This window comes from Euprymna scolopes, chromosome 22 (genome assembly GCF_053919585.1).
Source record: "Euprymna scolopes isolate OS-2025 chromosome 22, ASM5391958v1, whole genome shotgun sequence".
Taxonomy (NCBI): domain Eukaryota; kingdom Metazoa; phylum Mollusca; class Cephalopoda; order Sepiida; family Sepiolidae; genus Euprymna; species Euprymna scolopes.
The window spans coordinates 4,486,368-4,499,779 of record NC_136503.1 but is presented as its reverse complement, the minus strand read 5'-3'; positions in this window follow the sequence as shown (position 1 = coordinate 4,499,779).

Below are 13,412 nucleotides of genomic sequence, written 5' to 3'. Positions count from 1 at the left end.
TATTATTATTATTATTATTATTATTATTATTATTATTATTATTATTATTGTTGTTGTTACACGCACACACACACGCATGCATATACACATCCTCATACACACACTCACATTCATGCGCACACACACACACACACACACACACACACACACACACACACACACACACACACACGAGCTGTGACGTCACTTCTTTTAAAGTGAAAGCCAGACATGCGCAGTCAGAACACTGACCCCAGTATAAAAGTTAACAAAACCTGTCAACTTCCCTTTTTCGTCCGGACCAGCGTTCGACCTGTTGAGTCGACGAACCGACCGCGCGCCCTAACGTCACTTTCCCTGCTACTGTAATGTGGGATAAGCGCACGTACACTTTATATGCTTTCTCTCTCCATGAACTGGATTGACTTTCTCACTCTATCTCCCCTTCGGCTTTGGTCCATCAAAATAGACATGTGCGCGACGCTCTACTGAGCTTAACCCTCTCTTTCTACAGGCTGGCTTGCCACTTTGCGTTTCTCTATTGCATTCCCCTTTCCTTCCACATGTGTAGTCGTCAACGGCGGAATGAACACATGTACACGCAAGACTTTCATTTCTCAACAGAAAATAAACGACATTTTATCCCAGCATTTCATTTTTTGTTCCCCTACTCCATTCCCTTTTCTTGCCACGCTCAACATGAAATGGTGACCCCTTTATTTTAAAAATGAAATGAATGAGAGTGAACAAAACATGCGGTGTAAGCTAAACCCTTCCACACAAATTCACAGCACGCACAAAAAATAATTTTTCTCTAACAAACAAGCAAACTTGTCGACCACGAGGAGGAACAATTTCAAACCGTGCACACGAAATTGAAATATAAAAATTACAAAACAAAATGGAACTTCAACAGATGGACTTCTACAACGAAACCATGGCATTAAATATTCCACCCTTCAACCCGACAAATACAAAAATATGGTTCATCCAATTACAAGCCATATTTGACGCTAAACGGGTAACGTCACAACGAGCACGTTACTGTTATCTAGTGGAAAAACTGCCGTTGGAGGTGGCATAGGAAGTCACGGATTTTCTCGGAAATGTACCGGAGGAAAGACCATACGACACACTGAAGCAAGCAATCCGGTGTTTCTAACGAAGCCATGCTTCGTAACTTGTTCACACAAGTTTAGTTAGGAGACCGTATGCCTTCTCAACTACGTCACCACATGAAAGCCTTGCTGGGAGACAACAAAATGTTGGACAGCATTATGAAGAGTCTATGGTTGGGTAAATTACCCCCAACTACCAAACAAATCCTCGCTCCAATGTCGGAGGAGACGGCAACAGAAAAGCTCGCCAACATAGCCGACAGAATTCACAAAAGTTCCCGGAGCTGACAAGTAAACGCCCACCAATGGCAACCTGATCAAAACCGAGATGAGGAATTAGCAGAATTAAAGTCTGCCATTGGAAAGCTTTCGAAGCAGCTAGCCGATGTACTTCAAACGCGTCAACAACAATAACACGTTGCGAAATTATAGGCAAAGAAGTTCAAGCAGGAACCGGTCCACGTCACGATATAGTCAAGATGTGTGTTTCTACAACAGGAGATTCGGCGTCGACGCGAGGAAATGCAGTACACCCTGTGTGTTTAAAAAACCAACACAGGGAAACGAACCTTCCAGCCAGTAACGACGATGGCTGTGTCTGGAGCACAAAAAAAGGTCGTCTGTTTTATATCCGTGACAAAATTCACGGATATAACTTTTTAATAGACACCGGAACGGAAATCAGCGTCATACCGACACTGCATGGCCATCCAACAGGGACCCAATTTTTCAACTTACAAGCCGCCAAAAAAACAAAAAAACTTTAAATTTAAACCTTGGAATGCTGAGGAATTTTTTATGGAATTTCACCATAGCCAGCGTGACCACTCCAATTTTGGGGGCGGATTTTTTAGCCCATTTCAACCTGTCTGTCGACATGACTCATCACAGATTGACAGACAATAAAACGAAGATTTCAGTGAGAGGAACTACCTCGAAATTTTTAACCACCGGAATCAACACTGCTTTACCTGAAGATTTACACGTCCGCCGGTTACTCCAAAAATTTCCTCAACTTTCCAAGCCGTTTAAAAACATGGACCCCATCAAACATAGTGCCAAGCACTATATTAAGACAACAGGACCGCCTGTCTATTCAACCCCCAGACGCTTGAAACCGGATAAATACAAATTGGCAAAATCCGAGTTTCAAAACCTACTCCACATGGGAATAATACGGCCCTCGAAAAGTGCTTGGTCATCACCACTCCACATGGTACAGAAAGCTGACAACATCACATGGCGACCATGCGGAGATTTTAGACGCTTAAACGCGAAAACTGTTCCAGATAGATATCCTATTCCCCATATCCATGACTTCGCTAATGGACTCCAAGGCGCCACAATTTTCTCCAAACTGGACCTCGTTAAGGCATATTTTCAAATTCCAGTCGAGGAAGGACACATTCATAAAACCGCACTAACCACACCATTTGGCCTTTACGAGTTCCTAAGGATGCCTTTCGGGCTTAGAAACGCTTGTCAAACTTTCCAGCTGATTGACAAAGTTTTCAGAGGTCTGCCGTTCATATTTGCTTATGTGGACAACGTTTTAATCGCCAGCAGAAACCTCAAAGAACACCGGCTACACCTGGAACAAACTTTTGAAAGACTGTCACATTTCGGTCTTAAACTAAACACGGATAACTGTGTTTTTGGCCAGCAGGAAGTTCAATTTCTTGGTCATTTAATTGACAAGGATGGAATCTCCCCTTTGCCTGAAAAAGTAAGTGCTATTTCGAATTTCCCTCTACCGACATCTGTCAGACAAGTACGCCGTTTTGTAGGCATAATTAACTATTACCGACGTTTTTTGCCAAACTGTTCCATGTTACTCGCACCTTTAACGGACTTGTTAAAAAAACGAACCAAAAACCAACAGTTAGTTTTGGAAGGACCTGCACTACAGGCCTTCGAACAATCGAAAACTGCTGTTACATATATCCAAGATAGCGATACAACGGAACTTACGCTTACAACGGACGCATCGGAAATAGCAGTAGGAGCTGTCATTCACCAAATTTCTGACAACAAAATTACCCCTATTTCATTCTTCTCTGCCAAGTTAAACAAAGCGCAGACTAAATATAGCACTTTCTCGAGAGAGTTACTTGCAATTTACCTTGCAATTAAGCACTTTAAACATCTCCTCGAGGGCAGAAAATTTTCCATTTATACAGATCATAAACCTCTAACATTTGCTCTACACACACATGTCGACAAATATGGTCCACGAGAAATTCGACATCTGGACTTTATAGCCCAATATTCTACAGATATATGGTACGTAAAAGGACAGGAAAATGTTGTAGCTGACGCTTTATCTCGCGCAACAATTGCTTCTGTAAATTCCACTCCACTAAGTATGGAATTAATAGCACAAGAGCAATTAACCAATACCACACTCCCAGCTATAATGGACAAAACTTCACTGAAGCTGAAAGAAATGCCGATACCATTCGGAACAACAAATTTCTATTGCGATGTTTCACAAAAACACCCTCGCCCTTATATTTCAGCCAGCCTCAGACGACAAGGTTTCCAGCACTTCCACAATTTGTACCACCCAGGAAAACGTGCCACCGTGAAATTAATAGTGGAACGTTTTGTTTAGCCAAATATGAATACGGACATCCGTAGTTGGACCAAAACTTGCATTCCTTACCAAAAAAAAAAAGTTCACAGGCACACAAAATCACCTTCAGGAACAGTGTACCAGACGCTAGGTTTACTCATGTTCATATCGACTTGGTTGGACCCTTGCCCACTTCAAAAGGACATACCCACATCCTTACTATAGTCGATAGATTCAGCAGATGGCCGACAGCAATACCAGTGAAAGACATATCAGCCGCAACAATAGCCAGAGCGATTTTACAAGATTGGTTAGCGATTTTCGGAGTGCCCTACGTAATCACAACGGACAGGGGCTCACAGTTCCAATCAACTCTTTTCACTGAATTCAACCATTTGTTGGGAACAAAGCACATTAACACTACTGCCTATCATCCTTGCGCAAATGGTATAGTGGAATGATTGCATAGACAATTAAAAGCATCTTTGGCTATGAACGAAAACAAATTGGACTGGTCAGACAATTTGCCACTCATTCTCCTAGCAATTCACAACACTGTGAAGGAAGATTTGCAGAGCACACCTGCAGAATTAGTTTTTGGCTCAACACTGATTTTACCAGGACAATTCTGCGAAAACAATACAGACATTTCCCCAACAACAACTTTTGTGATGGACTTAAAACACAAAATATCGCAATTAAAATTTACTCCAACCAAAAAGCCAGACACGAACATTTTCATTCCAAGCGATATTTACATATCTAAATATATTTTTATCAGGAACAATGCAGTAAAAAAAACCACTATGTCCAAATTATTCCGGACCTTATTTAGTTCTCGACAGGAGTAAAAAGTATTTTACAATATTAAAAAGAAAAAAAAAGACACTATTGCAATAGACAGACTTAAACATGCATTCATAGACGAACAATTACACGTTTCTCCTACTCCAATACAAGAACATACACACTCAGAAACGGACAAAGAAATTACAAAAAACAACACACCACAAACAACAACAAAAACTGGTCGAAAAGTTCATTGTCCAAAACATTTGAAACAATATATAACTTATAAAAAAAAAAAAAAAATTATACATAAAAAACAAAAACGAAATACGTTCCTCTTGTATATTTCACATATACACACCCACACGTATGCACGCACATACGCACGCATATACACATCCTCATACACACACTCACATTCATGCACACACACACACACACACACACACACACACACACACACACACACACACACACACGAGCTGTGACGTCACTTCCTTTAAAGTGAAAGCCAGACATGCGCAGTCAGAACACTGACCCCAGTATAAAAGTCAACAAAACCTGTCAACTTCCCTTTTTCGTCCGGACCAGCGTTCGACCTGTTGAGTCGACGAACCGACCGCGCGCCCTAACGTCACTTTCCCTGCTACTGTAATGTGGGATAAGCGCACGTACACTTTGTATGCTTTCTCTCTCCATGAACTGGATTGACTTTTTCACTCTATCTCCCCTTCGGCTTTGGTCCATCAAAACAGACATGTGCGCGACTCTCTGCTGAGCTTAACCCTCTCTTTCTACAGGCCGGCCACTTCACGTTTCTCTATTGCATTCCCCTTTCCTTTCACGCGTGTAGTCGTCAACGGCGGAATGAACACGTGTACACCCAAGACTTTCATTTCTCAACAGAAAATAAACAACATGTTTATTTTATTCCAGCATTTGAGTTCTTTGTTTCCTTCATTCAATTCGTTTCATTATTTTTTCTTGTAGTGAGTTTAGGGTATTTATATCCTGGTCCGCAACAATGGAGACATAATAGTCTACAAGGTTGTAATCAGATGCTGAGACTGGTGAAATCATTATTCTCAGAGTTGAGTCTTGCTGCCACATGTATGGTCTTCCTACATATCCATCATCTACACCCAGCACTTGACAACAGTCGGGTTGTATAAGGAGTATTTTGTATAAGGAGTATGTTGTATAAGGAGTAGCAAAGATACTCATCAGCATTTTCTTCATAGATGTCACTTCGACATCTGTGGGAACATGATGAGAATTAGCAGCGAACCGGATGTTAATGCATCCACCATGAGAGACAAAATGAAAAATCATCTTTTGCACATGGCTCCACGTATCGCTTCCGCTTGGGAAGAAAAAATAAGATAACAACAAAATAATTATCGACCAATGGCAGAGCTCCGCGCCTAAAATAAACACCTCAAATATCACAGTCGCTGGGAGCCGGTTTGCCACTATAAAATGAGGGGACCAAAAAGAGGGAAGGAGAGATTTGCCCTGCTGCGTCAGTGAACGCACGGACAGATTCTCCTACCCGACCTAAAGAGATGAAGAAGAAAAAGAAATAAGGCACCAGTGAACTGAAGCCGACTACGCTCTCATGTATGGGCCAAACGCCTTCAATTCATTGGATAAAACAGGGGAGGGTAGAGCGGTGGCCCTTGATATATCTAAGGCTTTTGACAGGGTATGGCACGATGGTCTTCTAAGGAAAATTAGATCATATGGAATCACTGGAAGAATTCATAACGTAATTAAATCCTTCTTAAGTAATAGAAAAATCAAAGTTGTCCTCGACGGACATACATCCAAACAATATGACATAAATGCGGGAGTACCTCAGGGGTCTACCCTTGGACCTCTATTATTCCTGATAAATGACCTCCCTGATAATATTGTTTCGGAGATGGGTATATTTGCCGATGACACCACTCTCTATAACAGATATGAGGGGAAAACAAATGAACACATATCCAAGGAAATGGCAGAAACACTAGAGGACGACCTCCAATCCGTAGTGGAATGGGGACAAAAATGGTTGGTCACATTCAATGCTGCTAAGACTAAGCTTGTTTCCTTCAATAACTACAAAAAACCTTTTCTACCACCAATAGCAATGGCCAAGAACACATTGCCTGAAAGTACTTCTTTTAAACTCCTCGGCCTAACGTTTACAGGGAATATGAACTGGAATAGATACATTGAGAGCATTGCCAAGGCTGCTGCAAGGAAGGTTGGCTCCCTCTACCGTGCTAGAAAACTACTTACGCCTGCCAGTATCCTATACCTCTATAAGGCAACCATTCGCCCATGTATGGAGTACTGTTGTCACATCTGGGCTGGTGCATCTGCTGCTTGTCTCTCGCTCCTGGACAGGGTTCAAAAAAGAGTCGCCAACCTGATAGGTCCTGAACTGTCATCTAGGCTTCAACCTCTGTCCCATCGACGAGATGTTGCATCCCTCTGCCTGTTCTACAAATACTTTAATGGTGAATGCTCTGACGAACTGCAAACACTTGTACCTCCCCGACGTAACTACCCCCGACAAACCCGACAAGCTACTAAGTCCCATCCCTTTACAGTAGAGATCCCTAGGTACAAGAAAGCCTTTTACTCCAATAGTTTCTTCCCCAGAACTGCGGGTCTTTGGAACTCCCTTCCGGGATTCTGCTTTCCCAACTGCAATGATATGCAGAAGTTCAAGTGTAATGTTAACAAACATCTTTCTACTCTTCTCCCCTCATAATGACCCCGCTAATTAATTCCCTAATAGTAGCCCCCTGCTTCAAAGTGGCACTGTGCCTTGTTTGGGGTGAAAATTGAATAAAAAAAAAAAAAAAAAAAAAAAAATTCTAAACACTGCCTAATTCACACAAACCAAAGAAGAGAGGAGGAAAAAGAAGATGAAGACACCGGGCTGCTAGCTGCTGATGAAAAGGTCACTCGCTTTCCAGTTACAAGCCAGGACACGCATCACCGACAGTAGGATGACCGGCCTACCCTAACCCTCTCCATCGTCCAAAAGATGAGTTACATTTTACGAACATTCATTCCTTATCAATTCATACATACCTACAAGCAGTTTACGAACATTCATTCCTTGTCAATTCATACATACCTACAAACATTCTATGAACATTTTCCCTAGTCCTAATCCCTTTTATAAATACCGCAAGGCCATACATCCACATTGTCTTGCCTGGATCTTACCATTTTTTGCAGCTTCTTGATGTCAGAACAGCTGCTAGACATCTTCTTGCTAGCCACTGATTCCACATCACCATCACAATTTCACATCATCATCACAATTCCACATCATCATCACAATGATCTCCCATTTATAAAATCAAAGTCTATGAATAAAGCAGAGAAATGTGTATTTTTATAAAAAGAAAGTCCAGAAGTATAATCCAAGTGAAAAAAATAATATTTGTGTAATTGTAAGGGTATTGGTTCGAAATCTTTTGCGACTGAGGAAATTGTTATTGTAAACATGTTTTATGAAGAAACACCAGGGAGGTAAAAGTTTTGCGAGGACAAATATTCATCTGTGTTGTTTACGTGAACTTAATTGGTAAAGGAATGAGAATTTATCTGTTGCAGCTTCAGTCGATGCAGTTTTATGTCTTTTATACAGAATTAGACTCATGTGATAATCACGCGCAGCGATGAAGTAACTTGCGAAAACGTTGTCTGGAACTGATTTGGTTTTGGCGTACACTGACTTCCTAGAATGTTTCAGCCCATTCACTGTCTATATGCACAAATAGTCAAAAATATAGTCCCATAGATTTGTGTGTGAAAAGATTGCGTCACAATCACAGTTCTACACCCTGATAGAATTGCGTGGGTGAACGGTGAAAAAACCAAATTGTTTCCAAAATAAATAAATTCTGGCCAAATACATTTCTCTGATTGTGTTACAAGCGATTTGATTTAGCTCGTGGCTCCACGTTTTTTAAAGATGTTTGAAATTTTGATTGCAATAATTTTATTTTTATTTTGATTACTATAATTTTATTTTTATACTTTCATAAACATATATTTCTTCTATAAATTTAAAAAAAAACTTATTTTTTATAATTTCATGAGCACATATTTATTCTATAAATAAAAAAATAAAAACTTTTTTATTTTTTATTAAAAGTACAAATAAAGACTAATTGTGTTATTTTTATCTTTTTTATAATTTTGTTAATTTTTATTGTATATTTTTATTGTATTTTTTTTTGTATATTTTCTATTGTATATTTTTTTATTGCATATTTTTATTGTATATTTTTTATTGTATATTTTTATTGTATACTTTTTATTGTATACATTTATTGTATACTTTTTATTGTATACTTTTTATTGTATATTTTTAATTGTATATTTTTATTGTATATTTTTATTGTATATTTTTTTATTGTATATTTTTTATTGTATATTTTTTATTGTACATTTTTTATTGTATATTTTTAATTGTATATTTTTAATTGTATATTTTTAATTGTATATTTTTAATTGTATATTTTTTATTGTACATTTTTTATTGTATATTTTTAATTGTATATTTTTAATTGTATATTTTTAATTGTATACTTTTTATTGTATATTTTTTATTGTATATTTTTAATTGTATATTTTTTATTGTATATTTTTATTGTATATTTTTAATTGTATATTTTTAATTGTATATTTTTAATTGTATATTTTTTTATTGTATATTTTTAATTGTATATTTTTTAATGTATATTTTTAATTGTATATTTTTAATTGTATATTTTTTATTGTATATTTTTTATTGTATATTTTTTATTGTATATTTTTAATTGTATATTTTTAATTGTATATTTTTTATTGTATATTTTTAATTGTATATTTTTATTGTATATTTTTAATTGTATATTTTTAATTGTATATTTTTTAATTGTATATTTTTAATTGTATATTTTTAATTATATACTTTTTATTGTATATTTTTTATTGTATATTTTTAATTGTATATTTTTTATTGTATATTTTTTATTGTATATTTTTTTATGATATATTTTTATTGTATATTTTTTATTGTATATTTTTTTATTGTATATTTTTTTGTATATTTTTTATTGTATATTTTTATAGTATATTTTTTATTGTATATTTTTAATTGTATATTTTTTTATTGTATATTTTTTATTGTATTCTTTTTATTGTATATTTTTTATGGTATATTTTTTATTTTATATTTTTATATTGTATATTTTTTATTGTATATTTTTATTGTATATTTTGTATTTTTTATTGTATATTTTTTAATTGTATATTTTTTATTGTATATTTTTTATTTTATATTTTTTTATTGCATATTTTTATTGTATATTTTTATTGTATATTTTTATTTTATATTTTTTATTGTATATTTTTTTATTGTATATTTTTATTGTATATTTTTTATTGTATATTTTTATTGTATATTTTTTTATTGTATTTTTTTTTTATTGTATATTTTTATTGTATATTTTTTATTGTATATTTTTTTATTGTATATTTTTATTGTATATTTTTTATTGTATATTTTTATTGTATATTTTTATTGTATATTTTTATTGTATACTTTTTATTGTATATTTTTTGTTGTATATTTTTTATTGTATATTTTTAATTGTATATTTTTTATTGTATATTTTTATTGTATATTTTTATTGTATATTTTTTATTGTATATTTTTAATTGTATATTTTTATTGTATATTTTTATTGTATATTTTTATTGTATATTTTTTATTGTATATTTTTTTATTGTATATTTTTATTGTATATTTTTATTGTATATTTTTTATTGTATATTTTTTATTGTATATTTTTATTGTATATTTTTTATTGTATATTTTTATTGTATATTTTTTTATTGTATATTTTTTTTATTGTATATTTTTATTGTATTTTTTTTATTGTATATTTTTATTGTATATTTTTTATTGTATATTTTTATTGTATATTTTTATTGTATATTTTTATTGTATACTTTTTATTGCATATTTTTTGTTGTATATTTTTTATTGTATATTTTTAATTGTATATTTTTTATTGTATATTTTTATTGTATATTTTTATTGTATATTTTTTATTGTATATTTTTTATTGTTTATTTTTTTATTGTATATTTTTATTGTATATTTTTATTGTATATTTTTTATTGTATATTTTTTATTGTATATTTTTTATTGTATATTTTTATTGTATATTTTTATTGTATATTTTTATTGTATATTTTTTAATGTATATTTTTTATTGCATATTTTTAATTGTATATTTTTTTATTGTATATTTTGTTATTGTATATTTTTAGTGTATATTTTTATTGTATATTTTTTATTGTATATTTTTTATTGTATATTTTAATTGTATATTTTTTATTGTATATTTTTATTGTATATTTTTATTGTATATTTTTATTGTATATTTTTTATTGTATATTTTTAATTGTATATTTTTTTATTGTATATTTTTTATTGTATATTTTTTATTGTATATTTTTTATTGTATATTTTTATTGTATATTTTATTGTATATTTTTTTATTGCATATTTTTTTGTATATTTTTTATTGTATATTTTTCGATAATGTCCCTTTTCTTATATCTCATTTCAATAAATTGATTCACAATAGAAATACAAAAGAACAATGAAAGTGAAGGAACTGATTTGCCTTGTCACCGCTTTCAGAAGTATACACACCACAAGGTAGGAAGTTTGCTAACTTACTATAACCTGTTTTTTTTAATAATTTGTTAAAACCTATTATGTCAGTGTTTCTTGTAAAGACATCATCATCAATCAGTGCCAAAGTTTTATAAAAAAAAAGGAATAGAAAAAAGAAAATGAAAATAGAAAGGATAAATATTTTATAAATATTAAATAAATCTTTATCTGTGCCTAAATCAAAACGTGGATTCCATGAACAAAGCTTCTTTTTTAGAACAGCACGGCTAGCAGTATCAGAATTTTTTGTGAAAATAGCGAATAATTCCACCCCATCTTTCCAAGCTTATAACTCCTCGAAAAATGCAATTCAAGCCCTAATTTTTTTTTTCAATTAAAGGAGCAAGGACCAAGATTTCATTAAAAAAAAAAAAAAAAAAAAAAAAAAAACGTGTTTTTTTTTTAAAAAGGTTTTAAACTTCGGACTTTACAGGTAAAATTCGACGAGAACACGATGTCCGTTTTTTTTTAAATTTGAATATATTATGTATTGACCTTTTCTCTTCAATTTGTGAGTAAATAATTATGTACTTATCCGAGTCGAAATTAATTATTTTTAGACATTTACAAAATTGGAGGCGTGAATTATTCGACCCCCTGTCTTTCCAAGCTTATAACTCCTCGAAAAATGTAATTCAAGCCCTAATTTTTTTTTCAATTAAAGGAGCAAGGACCAAGGTTTCATTAAAAAAAAAAAAAAGAAAAAAGAAAAAACAAATAACGTGGTTTAAAAAAAGGTTTTAAACTTCAAACTTTACAGGTAAAATTCTACAAGAACACGATGTCCGTTTTTTTTTAAATTTGAATATATTATGTATTGACCTTTTCTCTTCAATTTGTGAGTAAATAATTATGTACTTATCCGAGACGAAATTAAGTATTTTCTTTGTAATAGACACTGGGGGGGGGGGGGGAACCGTGAATAAAAAAAAAAAAACGTTTGTCTAAAATATTATATTCGGTTTATTGGAAAGAACATAAAATTTCACATTGACCCTGAAAATATCGTAAAAATAGAATCAATAGAAAAATTTTGATAGATTTTTAAAATTTTAAAATTTAAAAATATTGAGTTTAAAAATTTAAAAATATTGAGTTCGGAAAATTCATTACTGTTTAAAAAAAAAAAAAATATTTTTATTACTTTTAAAACAACTGTAATAGTTTATTTTGGAAGTATAATCCATAAAGAAAATAAATAACCCACTTTTAACAGAGAAATTACGAGATTTTTATATTGTATTCGCAGTTTCGTGTTAGGGGTGTCAAAAATTCCTACAAAAATTCTGATACTGCTACAGCACGGCTGTGGAACTCTGTTCCGTCTGGCTGCTTCCCACCTGACTACAACCTGAATGTCTGCAAGTCCAACGTTAACAAATTCCTAATGAACCGCCCCCTTAAGTAAACACTACATCAAATCTCCACACTAACGTAATGTACTTGCAATAACCCTTATCCCTGAGTGGCTTCCGGGCCTTGATAAGTGGTAACCACTGTGTAAAAAAAAAAAAAAAAATATAATACTAATAATAATAATTAGTAAGAGATAGATTATTTCGTCTGTTTCCAGTTTTTATATTACATGTTTATTTGTGCCATTTTTTGTATAAGCACTTTGAGGTCCAGGTGGTGATAATTTTGAGCAGCAGCAGCTATTAAGTATGTGATAATTTTGAGCAGCAGCAGCTATCAAGTCTGTGATAATTTTGAGCAGCAGCAGCTATTAAGTCTGTGATAATTTTGAGCAGCAGCAGCTATTAAGTCTGTGATAATTTTGAGCAGCAGCAGCTATTAAGTCTGTGATGTGAGTGTTTAACGTCCTTCAGACAGAGTTAGATGTAAGCACATCATAGGCGGCGATTATGGTGACTTGCAGAAATACTGTCTAGACTGCTTTTGATTTTAGTGCACTAGTGCTTTTATATTGAGTTTCTAGAACGTTCCAACCTGTTTACTGCCTTCATACGCAAAGAGGTAAAAATATAGTCCCATGGATTTGTATGTCAAAATGACGCATTACAGCCGCATCTCTTACGCGATACAGGTTTGTGTAGGTGACCAATAACAAAATGAAATTGTTCCTGAAATGAATAAATTCTGGCCATAAATTCTTCTGTTTACGTGACAAACGACTTCACTTAGCTGGTCACTACAAAATAACTATAATACTAATGACTGTATGTGCACTAGGAATAGTCCGAGA